The following is a 12,779-nucleotide window of genomic DNA, read 5'->3' as shown; positions in this document are numbered from 1 at the left end:
TACTTTCTACATCTATCGCTCATCCTGAGATTTTTATTTAATAAGGTCAAAGCACCTTATGGTAACTTGTTTTGGTAAAATACTTATAAGCTCTGTATTACTTAAATCTTAGTATTTCTAAGACTGGCTCCCACTGACGAGATCTCAATAAAGGTCGAAACCGGTCTGGGTAGTGGCCCCAGCCCCTTACCCCCTACTTGAAGGCACAAACGTGACTTACTGGTCTGTTTGCTTACTTGGGAAATGAATTAAAACCAGGTTTATTTATATTTAAAATAGCTTGGTTTCTTTAACATATATATAACTTATAATATCATACTCAACAGATCATCAGTATAAAATATCATTCCTAGTCATAATAATAATTGAGAGAGAAAAAAAACAAACTTTAATGCTGTGTTATTCTAATTAAACTTTCCCATTAGAATAACACATCATTAAAGGGTTCTTTTTTTTCCCCAATTACTATTAAGACCAGGAATGATATTTCATAAAAACACAAGGTCTTAAGAAACTAACTGGATACTACATCTACTGAGTACGATGTTATAAGTTATATATATATATATATATATATATATATATACACAATTTATTTTACACTGCTATTATTAACCTTTTCTTCAGTTAAAGCATAATGCTATTGGTGATTTCACATCATGCAGCTCATTCTATTTCGAATAAATCAATTGTTTGCATTCTACCTTTTGACAACTGTTTTTTGAGCCACTGATGATGGTCTGTTAATTTCAGACTGAAATACATGGCAGTATATTTAATAAATAATACTTTTACCTTGTGTTTTCATGTATATGTTGTATAGAACTATGGCACAAGTTTCTCTAAAAACTAAAACATTCCTTGCTATGTTGTAATAGGTTTCACGGTATAATAAGAACACAGGTGATTAAGAAAATAACTATTTAATAACTAGTTAATAAATAGTTATTTTCTTAATCATCTCTGTTCTTATTATACTGTGAAACCTATTACAACATGTTCTGATGAACACATAAGCCTATCCATGCGTATAAACATTCCTTGCTAGCTAAAAAAAAAAAAAAAAAAACCCTTCTAACACTCACCTTTCTTGTTAGATGCAGGAACAGTGATGTCATACCAGAACTTAAGCACAAGTTCAATATCTCTAAAGCACAAAAATCTTACTAAACATGGAAACTGACCTCCTCAAAAAAACACAGTCCCAAACGGGTTTGAATTTTTCAAGGATTGATCACCAGACATTCTCCACTTCCCACAGATTCATCAGACATCACACCAAAAGCTCTTTCAAATTCTTTCAGGAACAAAACCACTTCACAAAAGAAATTTAACATGATTCAGCAAGAAAAAGAAAAGTAGAACAAATATTTACCCTACTCAAAGTCATACATAATCTTTCTTCATATACTTTGTTTCAGTTAGGATATTTTACTGTCCAGGAAATTCAAGTTGGCTTTAGCCACTTGCAATATCCCAGAAGTGCTCATCACAGCTAATGTAGAAAGATGACTGAAGACTACCAAGAGACTGATGACAAACTTAATCTGCATTCATGGAGCTTCTTTGTTACTATGAAGAAAACTACCAGAAAAAAAAAAAAAAAAAAGTCCAAAACTGAAACTGACAGCACTCAAAAAAAACATAAAACAGCAACATTGTTGTTATTAAAGCAGATAAAAAAGTGCTACAGCTGTCAGGGATTCTAACGTCCAAACAACCACTGGTTTCAAGAATTGATGGTACACTGACGATTCAAAAAAAAGTTAAAATATTTTGGACATATAGAAAGGATGAAGGGGGAAGTCTCAGAACAGTAATAGAAGGTAAAGTTCCTTGATAGACCATCAATGAGATGGATGGTTGGCGTGTGTGGAGTGACTGATCATCAGAGAGTTGAGGCTGCCAGAAAAGCAAACAACAGGACTACATGGCGAGGCCTGCTGTGGCACATCACCAAGCATCAGAGTGACCATACAGCATCTGTAGATGCCCAGTGAATATAGTAGTAGTCTTATTTATTGCATATAGTGGAGAGTGATAGTCGATGCAAATACATTATATCAATTATCACCGATTTTGTAGTAATGGAATGACTAATAAAAGAGTGGGATATGTGTGCATAATTCTGTTTTCAGAGAATGACCGTAAAGTAAAAAAACTAATCACAACATGCCAATCGAAAATAGATACATACCAGACAGTGATAATTAGCTTATTTCTAAACATCACCATAAAAAGTTGCCTTCAATGCACGTGACTGTCCTTGTTCTGGAGGTCATTGTAATTCTAGTCTCCATTGAGTGTGTACTTTACAAATGTCTTTGATAATGCTAGCTTGAGTTAGCAAAATGTCAGATTGCGAATACTTAATTTAGTTATTAAACTGGTTATTTCATTCCTGTCTTTTTGTAATTTATTTCAGAAATTTCAACCTGAATTTTATAGATTGTAATTCTAGTCAGAAAATATCCACAGAAGAACATATAACATGCCCTGTGGCAAGAGCCTTAATTGTAAATAGTAACATTATCATTCATACTCATCTGTTCAAGTTAAATGTTTATTTAAATCTTTTTGAAAGGACTAGATGCTCGCATCACTCCTTATAACTCTCCCCAAGTTTTCATCATCAGTATAAATAACGGAGTATTCCCCTCAATCTACATAAATTATTAATAAATATGTGACCAAGAATAGAATCCTCTAATATATGCTAATTAGCTTCCTTTTCTGCAACATTTCTACCACCACCACCTACATACACTTTGTTATCTTTTGTACAACAAATCTCCTACCCATTTCATTAATCTATTATTTCATCCCTTTCTCCTTCAACTTTTCTCCTCATTCCTGTCTCTCTCACATTCATCACAATCAAAAAAGCAAGAACCTTAAGAATGATCTCCCATTTAAAAACTCATGCCTATCAATTTAATTCCCCCCAAATACCTTACATACAACTGCAGATATACAGGCTAGTCTATAACTGAAACCTCTGCTTTGTCACCACTTTTATGTAATGGCACCCTATCAGCATCCTTAAAGAATTAAGAAATAATCATTCTTCAAGGATGCAAAAGAATGAAGAAATGATCCTTCAGTACTATCCCAATGCAAAAACAAACACTGAACCAAATTAAGGACATAATCAACTTCTCATATTTTTTATCCAGGAAATATATCAAATTCCATAGCTCTCGTAATGGAATTTCATATATTCCATTATGAGAGCTAATGGAATATATTAGGAATATATCTCATATTAATTGTATTGATGCAGAAGCATGTTAGATGTTTTCTCAACATCTAACACACTTCTGCATCAATACAATTCTAGCCCCACTGCACTCACTCATTAAAGGACTCATTAAGTAATTCCATCATGACCTGTACAGTAGGCATGTTGCTCCCATCACCAACCACTGGATTTGTTACTGATACAGAAGTGCCTTAGGGCTGTGTTCTATCATCTAAACAACTTCCATTCAGTCACCACTCATCCCATCTGCAGCTTTGCAGATGAGAGTACACTGCATTCATCCTACTATTTCAACAAACCATGTAGCAACACAGTCCTAGCTTCAAATTCATCTACAGCCGAGACCATAAATGATCTCCATACTATACTTCAATGGGACAATAAATTAAAGATACCAACAAATTATATACTTGCTTTAATCCTTTATCCAAGTGTAAACAAACAAAGTTTGCACCAGAAGTATTTTCCAGGACTGGGGCAACTCATATATAGAAACTGATGACTTCACATCACTTGCCTTAGTATTGCACAATGCAAAGTACATATCTTTATGGACATGTTTAAATGCTGTGTATTATGGGAAGGGTCACTACCTAGACCGGTTTCGACCTTTATTGAGCATTACTTCAACTTTGGTATCACTTCTGGGTATGGCTCCCACTGATAATCAATAAAGAGATCTCAATAAAGGTCAAAACCAGTCTGGGTAGTGACCCTTCCCATAATTATAGTATAATCAAATGGAAAAACTTTCAATGGGGCAAAGATAACCTGGTCAGCATCAATGCCAACAAAATGCAGTTTTGCTTTCTCTTGCAAAAAGGACCTCAGCTTATATTCCTTTACCCTTACTAATCACTAGAGAGGATCAGATCTCTACCCCCTCCCCCTCCTGGGACTGGCATTTATGTAACTCCAGCCTCTCCTAGAATAGACATATCATATCAATAGCATCCTCTAAAAAATTAGGCATGCATTCTCTTCTGTTCATGATGCTACTGTTTTACCCGTCCAACTATTTACACTATATAAATCTCAATCATAAGAACTGAAACACTGTTTCAACTATTTCTCCTCTATAGGTACTTCCATGGCCAGTGCTCCGGGGAAATGACAGCCATCATCATTCCTGCTGGGCTTGTTAAAACAAGAGCAGCAGCTACCAAACAACATACCTTTTTCCATATAAACATTAAACTAGCTTCTCATTCTCATTCAATCTATTTACCTCTGTTCTATGAAACTGCCTTCCTTATGAAGTAGTTTGCAACAAATACAAAAGTCAATAGATTTCTTTATTTTTTTCAAACCCCACATGAACTCCACACAGGGCAATGATGTGTTATAGGTTCTCCTACATCTCATGTATAGGATAACTATGAAAAAATAAATGAAAATAAAATAAATAAAATAAACAAAGCATAATATACTAAGAAATCACACTTAGAGGCAAATCACCATCACTTCCAGAGGTGTTAAGCTAGATGCATTGAAAAAGAGGTATGGTTGTAGGATAGAGAAATAGTACGATCTCCAGTACTATTCTTAAAAATAACAGTGAAATGCCTTAAAGTTGGGTACTCAATGAGCTAGCTACCACAGCACCTGAATATATATCCTGATCATTTTGTATTTCTTTCTCATCCTTCCACCATATATGGGATCAGGATGAATGGTCTCCTTTGCAGTTGATACATTTAGGTTTCTTCTCAGAGCATTTATTACTCTACCACCAGGCAGAGCAACAATGGGCAGTTTAGGCACTCCCACATATCTGCCCTTTAAAGCATCTTAGCAAATTAGGGGTATAAAGCCTAACAGGACAGCTGAGATATCCTACTTTCATTGATATCAGAGGTTTTGGTGAATCAAAAGTAAGAATGATATTCTCAAAATCAGTGGCCTACCCTATGTATTAATACAAATATCCAACAAGAATATCATGAGAGCATAGTTCAACTATTTGGGGAGATTCTGCCATCCCTTTTAAATTAATAAAAAAAAAAGTGGGGGGGGGGTGATATTTTCATTATCCCTATTATCTTTTCTCCTGTTGCAAAGATGATAAGAAACACTGGTAAATTTGTGTGTGTGTGTGTGTGTGTGTGTGTGTGTGTGTGTGTGTGTGTGTGTGTGTGTGTGTGTGTGTGAAGCTTTTGGTTTTTATTTCTGTTATCAAATAATGTATCTATAGTATTTGTACTTGAGTGGGATCTTGTGAGGGCCTCTGCATTTGAGGATAAAGGAGTCATGCTCACAGGATTTTTGGGTTTCCACCAGAAATCCCCACTTACCACAGAGCCACTGGATGCCCACTATCCTTCAAGCAATAAATGCACTCGGAAATGGAACACACCAGAATTACTCTGGATGGTATACCAGCCCTGCAGCAAGCATTGAAATCTATCCCTAGACCATGGTGTAGAAGACTTAACACCACTGGCTTGCAAGTAATACAACTAGCCAACTGATCTTGGCCAGGCAATCCAGAATATGCAACATTGCTAAAGCAGGGTACAGTAATGTAAAGCTATCAGATCCCCATGGGTTGCGCACAATGCAGCAAATACAGCAGCAAGGCATTAGATTTTTGGTAAAGGCAACACTAAAACCACATAATAAGCTGAATTAATGTGTTTAGTTCTCTGTATAGAAGTTCATCCAAAGTACACAAAGAATGCATAATGTATTAAGGTTTTGATAGTTGCAGTGGTTTGACTAAGAAGATGGTGTGATTCTAAATGGATATATTAGCCTGTATTTCTTCTTCTGAAAAATTGAAAACTATATCCAGTTGACAAAGAATTAGCAGATCAAAATGACTATATCTTCAGGCCTTTTTTTTTCTGAGGTGAATTGGATCCTGGGATAAAGTGCATTTATTTTCGATAGAACATGATGTAACTCAGAAGAGGAACCATTCCATATTGCAAAAAATATTATTACATTACACCTCCAAGGAGCATGAGGGAGGGCACCCACTCTACAACTCTCCATCTCCACCACTCAACCCACCAACTGCAGTGAACCATATCATCTACTGTCCACCACCATCACTAGTATTTTCACCGACAATAACAAACATCCATACCCATAGAGCGATTCAAGGCCTTTTTTTTTTCTGAGGTGAACTGGATCCTGGGATAAAGTGCATTTATTTTGTATAGAACATGCTGTAATTCAGAAGAGGAGCCATTCCATATTGCAAAAAACATTATTATTACATGACACCTCCAAGAAGTGCAAGGGCTTGTTGAAGGAGGGCACATACTCTGCAACTCTCTGTCTCCACCAACTACAGTGAACCATATCATCTATACCAGCGTTTCCCAAACTGTGGGTCGTGGCCCCCTTGGGGGCCATTAGTTTTGTTGAGGGGGGTCGTGAAATAATTTAAAATTTAAATTATTTAAAATTTTTTAAGACTAAGTATGCCATGTCAAATGTGTATGTAAGATTAAATGTAATACTGTATTTGTATTTGATTTTTGCGATATTCGCTGTGTATATTTTGTATTGAATATAAATACAATAAATATTATAATAATATATGTCTATATTACGATTTTTTTTCGATGGGGGCCATGAAATATTTTAATTTTTCCAAAGGGGGGCCTTTACATCCATAAGTTTGGGAAGTACTGATCTACACCAATGCCATCTACTGACCACCACTAGTATTTTCACAGACAATCACAAACATCCATACCCACAGCAGGATTCAAACCCGCAGCCTTTTGGCTTGAGAGAGAGGATACACTAATCACTTGGCCAACCAGGCCGGCCTCATCGACATACATACACCAATGTGTAAGTCTAGGTAAAATATTGTTAAAGAGACTGTTCACAGTGTCCCATAAAAAAGCTGGCAAAATTTAAAAAAACAGGATTGCCCATAGCTGTTCCTTCATGCTGACAGAATTTCAAACATGCTGATAGAATGTCGGCCTGCTCCAGCCAAAAAGCTGCAAGTTCGAATCCCGCTGTGGGCATGGATGTTTGTGATTGTCTGTGAAATTACTAGTGGTGATGGTTGTTGTTAACAATAGATGGCGTTATCGTAGATGATGAAGGTAGTTGCAGTTGGTGGATTGGTGGAGACAGGAGTTGTAGAGTAGGTGCCGTCCCTCAATGAGTCTTTGGACTCCCTGGAAGTGTTATGTAACAGTAATAGAATTTGTTTTAAAAAGCAAAACATCTGGAGTGAATAACAAAGTCAAATAATTTTACAATATAGGCAGTCCTAGTTCTCCAACTTACTTCACTCTCTGGACAGATGGTAAATCCATTGATATCCATCTTGAACAATAAGAAATACATTAGCATCCGTCTGGATGGCAAATCAGGACCGCCAGACCATGCTCTTGTTATTGCTTCACACAAGATTAAACGAAAGACAACTGTGTTGCGCAGAAGTCTCAGAGACTATTTTAAGACTCATCAACTATGAGGTTAGAGGAGTGTTTCAAATATAAAATAGTTTTCTAACCTCATTTAAGTATGGATGCATTAATGCCTAAGATCTAAGAGAGCCTTCTTGAGTCATTTATCTAGCAGTAAAATGGAAGATACACATGGAAAACAAGAAATAGCCTACAAAATATCAAGGAAATTAAATAATTAAGAAATAGGAAAAGAGTGATACAGCATATGCCAGCTTGACTGGTCGAGTGGTTAGCATATCTGCTTTCCAGCCAAAAGGCTGCAGGTTTGAATCCTGCCGTGGGCATGGATGTTTGTGATGGTCTGTGAAAATACTAGTGGTAGCGATGGACAGTAGATGGCATTGGTGTAGCTGCAGTTCACTGTAGTTGGTGAATTGAGTGGTGGAGACAGAGATTTGTAAAGCCTCTCTCAATGAGTCTTTGGACTCCAGAGAGGTGTTGTCATTCTTATTATTATCACGTAATAATATTAATAATAATAATAAATCAATAAAGCACAAGAGACATAGTGGACTTGTTCAATGAACACTTTATTGGAGTATTTCTTCCTGGAAAAGTAAGTTTTAATACTAGAGGGATAGGGCTGGTTCGAGGTTTAGAGGTGCAAGAGGAGAGTGTGTCCAAATACTGAGTACTCTGGATGTCAGTAAAGATGTAGGACTGGTTGGTATTCACCACGGGCTTTGAGAGAATGTACTAAAGAACTGACAGCTCTGGGCTTTTCAATGAAAGTCTGGCTACAGAAAAGGTAATCTAGGAATGGAAGGAAGGTAAGATAGTGATATTGCATAAGGGCAGTAGCAGACTGGATGTGTCTAACTATAGGCCAGTTTGTGTTTCATCGGTATTTGTTAAGATCTTGGAGAAATTAGTGAGGGACCATATACAGCATTGGGCAGAGGAGGGTAATGTTAATCTGTGAGAGTCAACATGGATTTGTTAAGGGAGTGCTCTTGCTTTAGTAACATGACTGCCTTTTTTTTTTCTTTTTTTTTGATTTTGCAAAGGCATTTGACAGGGTTCCACATGATAAGCTGATATTTAAGTTGCAGCACATGGGTTTAGATGTCGGGTCAGTCAACTGGATTCAGGATTGGCTGTCTTACAGGTATCAGAGAGTCGTGTATGATGGGGCAATATCGAGGAGGCAGAAGGTTACAAGTTGGTCCCACATGGCTCAGTACTAGGACCTGTATTGTTTAACCTTTACATCAATGACATTGTCAATGGATTACAAAGGGATATTCAGGTGTTTGCAGATGATGTGAAGCTGGGAAGGATTATTAGTAATAGTGCAGATGTGGAAGCCCTGCAAGAGGATTTGAATAAACTAGACAGATAAATGAATAGGGATAAAGCCTTGAAGTTTGGGATACATCGATGGGAGGCTGCATACTCGATTGGAGGAGCTGCACTGGAGGAAGTAGGAGGAGACAAGAGATCTGGGGTGATGACTGATAGAAAACTGAAATTCAGGGAACATATTGCAAAGGTAACCCAGAGGATTGCTGCAATACTGAGAAGGGCACTAACTTACGGTGATAAAAGAGCTATCATTCCATTATAAGACCCTAATCAGACCACTGCTTAGACTATTGTTCTCAAATTTGGTCCCCCAGGATGTGAAGGGGATAAATTAACTGTGGAAAGGGTACAGAGGCAGATAACAAAAATGGTTTTCAGGACTGTACAATGTTAGTTATAAGGATGGCTGAGGGAATGAGGGAGTTTGGTAGATAGAAGAAGGAGAGGTAATATGATTGAGACTTTTAAACTATTGAGAGGTAGTTACAAGGGTGACACTGGGGAGATCTTTCGCTTGGTGGAACAATGGGAAGGAGCAATGACAAGAGGCCATCCCTAAAAGTTACAAAAGGAAGGTGTGAGCAAGCGGTTGAAGAATGATTTCTTTGCATGGAGAGTGGTTGAACAGTGGAATGCATTGCCTGATAGAGTGGTGAGAGCAAGAACAATCAATGAGTTCAAGGAGTGGTCTGATAGATTTTGTGTTTCTTAGGAACGACCTCCCACGATGAGTCTTGACTCCATGGAGGCCTGAATAATAATATTTCTGTTGTATCAGCAATTAGAATTGAAATAGGTACAATAGGATGGTTTGATGTTAAATTAGGTGTCATACAAGAGTATACATTATCTCCACTGTTATTCATCAAGTATATGGATCACACATGGATCGTAAACATGGAACCAGATATCAAAATTCGAAATGTTAATCCAAGCTCAACACTTTGTGCAGATAATGTTATACTTCTAAATAAATCTGCGCGTCTGCAGGATTCTCTAACAAAACTGAATAACTGCTGTAATAAATTTGATATGAAATTCAGCAATAAAAAGACAAAGACAATGAAAATAGGCAGAAACACTGACAATGTCAATTGATCTTGAATGGAGAAACTACAGACAAGTAAAACATTTCAGCTATTTAGGCTGAAATGTTTTACTTGTCACATTTTTAGTGAAGCACATTTTTAGTGAAGATAACAAATTAAATTTGAAAAAAGACAGAAAAATTAATAAAGCTGGTATGGTGGAGGTCAACTAAATAAACTTACGTAGAAAAAGAGAGAGAATAGTTAAAGAATCCTGGAGATTTGCAGTGGATGTGATGAGATGTATAATCAACATAATCATCTACATTAGCAAAGAGCTAATGCAGATGATTATGTTGATATCATCTGCATTAGCTGGATATAGTAAGCCCACCATTTGTAGATCTCTGCTTGGCATTTTGCCAAGAATAGTCGATTCATACTGAAGGGGAGAAAGAAATGAAGGATGTACGAATTGGTAGCCAACATGCGAAATCACGTGCTTTCTTACTTTCCACTAGTAGTAGCTTGATTTTTGTTGTCACTTTTTTGCATTATTTTTTTATTATTAATTTGTATGATGGATTCAGTACAGTCAACAAGTTCTGTTGTTAAACGTTTCAGTAGCTCTTGCAAAAGAATATTGAATAATGTGCTGATATTATGCGAAAAAGAATTGTTAAAAGGCAGTCTCCTTGTTCCCCTTTCTCAAGTCATAAAACGTGCAAGTGCAATTGCAGGCATATCGGGGTCGACTGATAAAAGAATTCATAGGGAATCAAAAGGTGAAGGTAAGCCAAAAATAAAATCTCCTAAAAAAAAAGCGGCAGAGAAAAAACCCATAGCTTTGAATGATTTTGACGTAGACGTTATAAGAAGAACTAGTCACGAATTTTATGTGGTTGAGAAAAGAGTGCCAACTGTTCCGAAATTGATTCCCGTGCTTAAAGAAAAAATTAATTTTCCTTGGAAAAGAGAAACTTTAAGGAAAATAATTCATGAAATCTGATTTTGTTTTAATGCTATTGAGTAGTTTTAATCCTATTGCTATATTAATGCTATTGAGTATGTTTGGGCAGAAGTGAAAAGTTTCATTCACCATCGCAGCGTAACTGGGGATATTGACATGTCGAAACTTTTTAAGCTTTCAGAACAGGCGATTGAAAGTATTACAGTTCAAAACTGGGGAAAATATAGCTCTCATGTCACCTCATTAGAAAATATGTATTGGGACAGAGACAGAATTATCGAAGAATTATGCGAACCTTTGGTGATCAGTTTAAGTGAAAGTGATGGCGATTCAGACACCGATTCAGATGACTATGAAGATTAAAGGGATTTGATAATGGTATTTTTTTCCAACCTTTTTTTTTTTTGCATGGGTTTGTTAAAAGAGTCACAACAAGCTATAAATAATTAATTGGTTTAGGACATTAAAGTGTCTCATTTCTCTCAACTGTAAGTTTAAAATATCTAAGTTCATTTGAAAAAAATTTCTGTTTTTCTGTATAATTATTTTTATTTTATAGAAAACTTTCTTAAAAATAAATTTCACTAAATTTTTGTTTTATGCCACACCTTTTTTTAATTTTGTTAATATTCTACGTACATTTTTCCAACTGTTATACAAGCAAAATAGTTACACTTTAAAAACTACAATGTTCGTAAAAGAAAAAAGCTAAATTTTCCGACCAGTAATAATAAACAAACTCATCCCAGAAGACGGATTGATTACCCTATTATCAGAATGGATTCTCCTTTTGGGACATGCGCAGAAGTGTCGAAGGGTCTCTAATCTGTGGGCGAACTATATTTCTAATTCTAATATCAGATTTAATGCCACTGTTTTTTCAAAAAGCAATCCATTGTAGATTATGAATAAGAATGGAGAAAATGCATGCATCCTTGTCTTATACCTGATTTTACATCAAGCCATCTTTCTATATGTCCTCCGATTATAACTGCTGACTTACAACTTAAATATAGACTACGTGTTGCATTGGATAATGGTTCATTAACCCCATATAATTGTGGTGTTTTCAAAAACAACCTTATCTCTGAGAACCTTTTCCAGATCTACAAAATACAAGAAGGCTCCATACAGATCCTTGTTATATTCCTATGATTTCTCAACTATTCATCGTAAAGTGAAAATCTGATCTTCACTGAAGCTTGTCAAGTTTCTATTATACATTTTTCTCAGCATCTTTTCAAGTATGCTTGCATGAATCTTACATGGAACACTTCATAGAAAAATTCGTCTGTAATTCTCACATTCACCTTTATTCAATTTTTTTTATAGATAGAAACTATCTATGAGAGCTCTACTCCAACCATCAAAAATTTGACCTCCTGAATTATGCAGTGTAGCTACTGCAAAACTTTTATACCTCCATCTTTGAGCATTTCTGGTCAAATATCATCTACTCCAGCTGACTTTCCACATTTCAAATTATTGATGACTTTTTCTGACTCAAGTATTGATATGTACTCCTGTTTGTATTCCTTTTGTAAATTTTATACTACTGTTCTCTCACTGCTTATTTTGCTTAACAGTCTCAAAGTTTGCAGTTACTTCAGACATCTAGGATACATTACATTTATCTTTAGTTTTTGTGTTAACTTTATCATCTGTGATTACTTTTACAATACTTTTTCCTTCATTTCTCACCTCTTTTAAATAAGCTTCTGAACATTTTGCCATCTTTCTGATCTTCTATATTCTTACTGGTCTTCCCA

General features: G+C 35.9%; 1 protein-coding gene across 1 annotated transcript in view; it reads right to left on the bottom strand.

Moving 5' to 3' along the window:
• Positions 1–12,779, bottom strand: part of LOC150104573 (glutamate dehydrogenase, mitochondrial-like) — a 326,505-nt gene that overhangs the window by 255,324 nt on the left and 58,402 nt on the right. The gene's annotated exons all lie outside the window — the stretch shown is intronic.

This window comes from Typopeltis vanoorti, chromosome 7 (assembly GCF_054136105.1).
Source record: "Typopeltis vanoorti isolate ZY-2024b chromosome 7, IOZ_Tvanoo_1.0, whole genome shotgun sequence".
Classification (NCBI taxonomy): Eukaryota; Metazoa; Arthropoda; class Arachnida; order Uropygi; family Thelyphonidae; genus Typopeltis; species Typopeltis vanoorti.
This window is presented reverse-complemented; position numbering and strand designations above follow the sequence as displayed.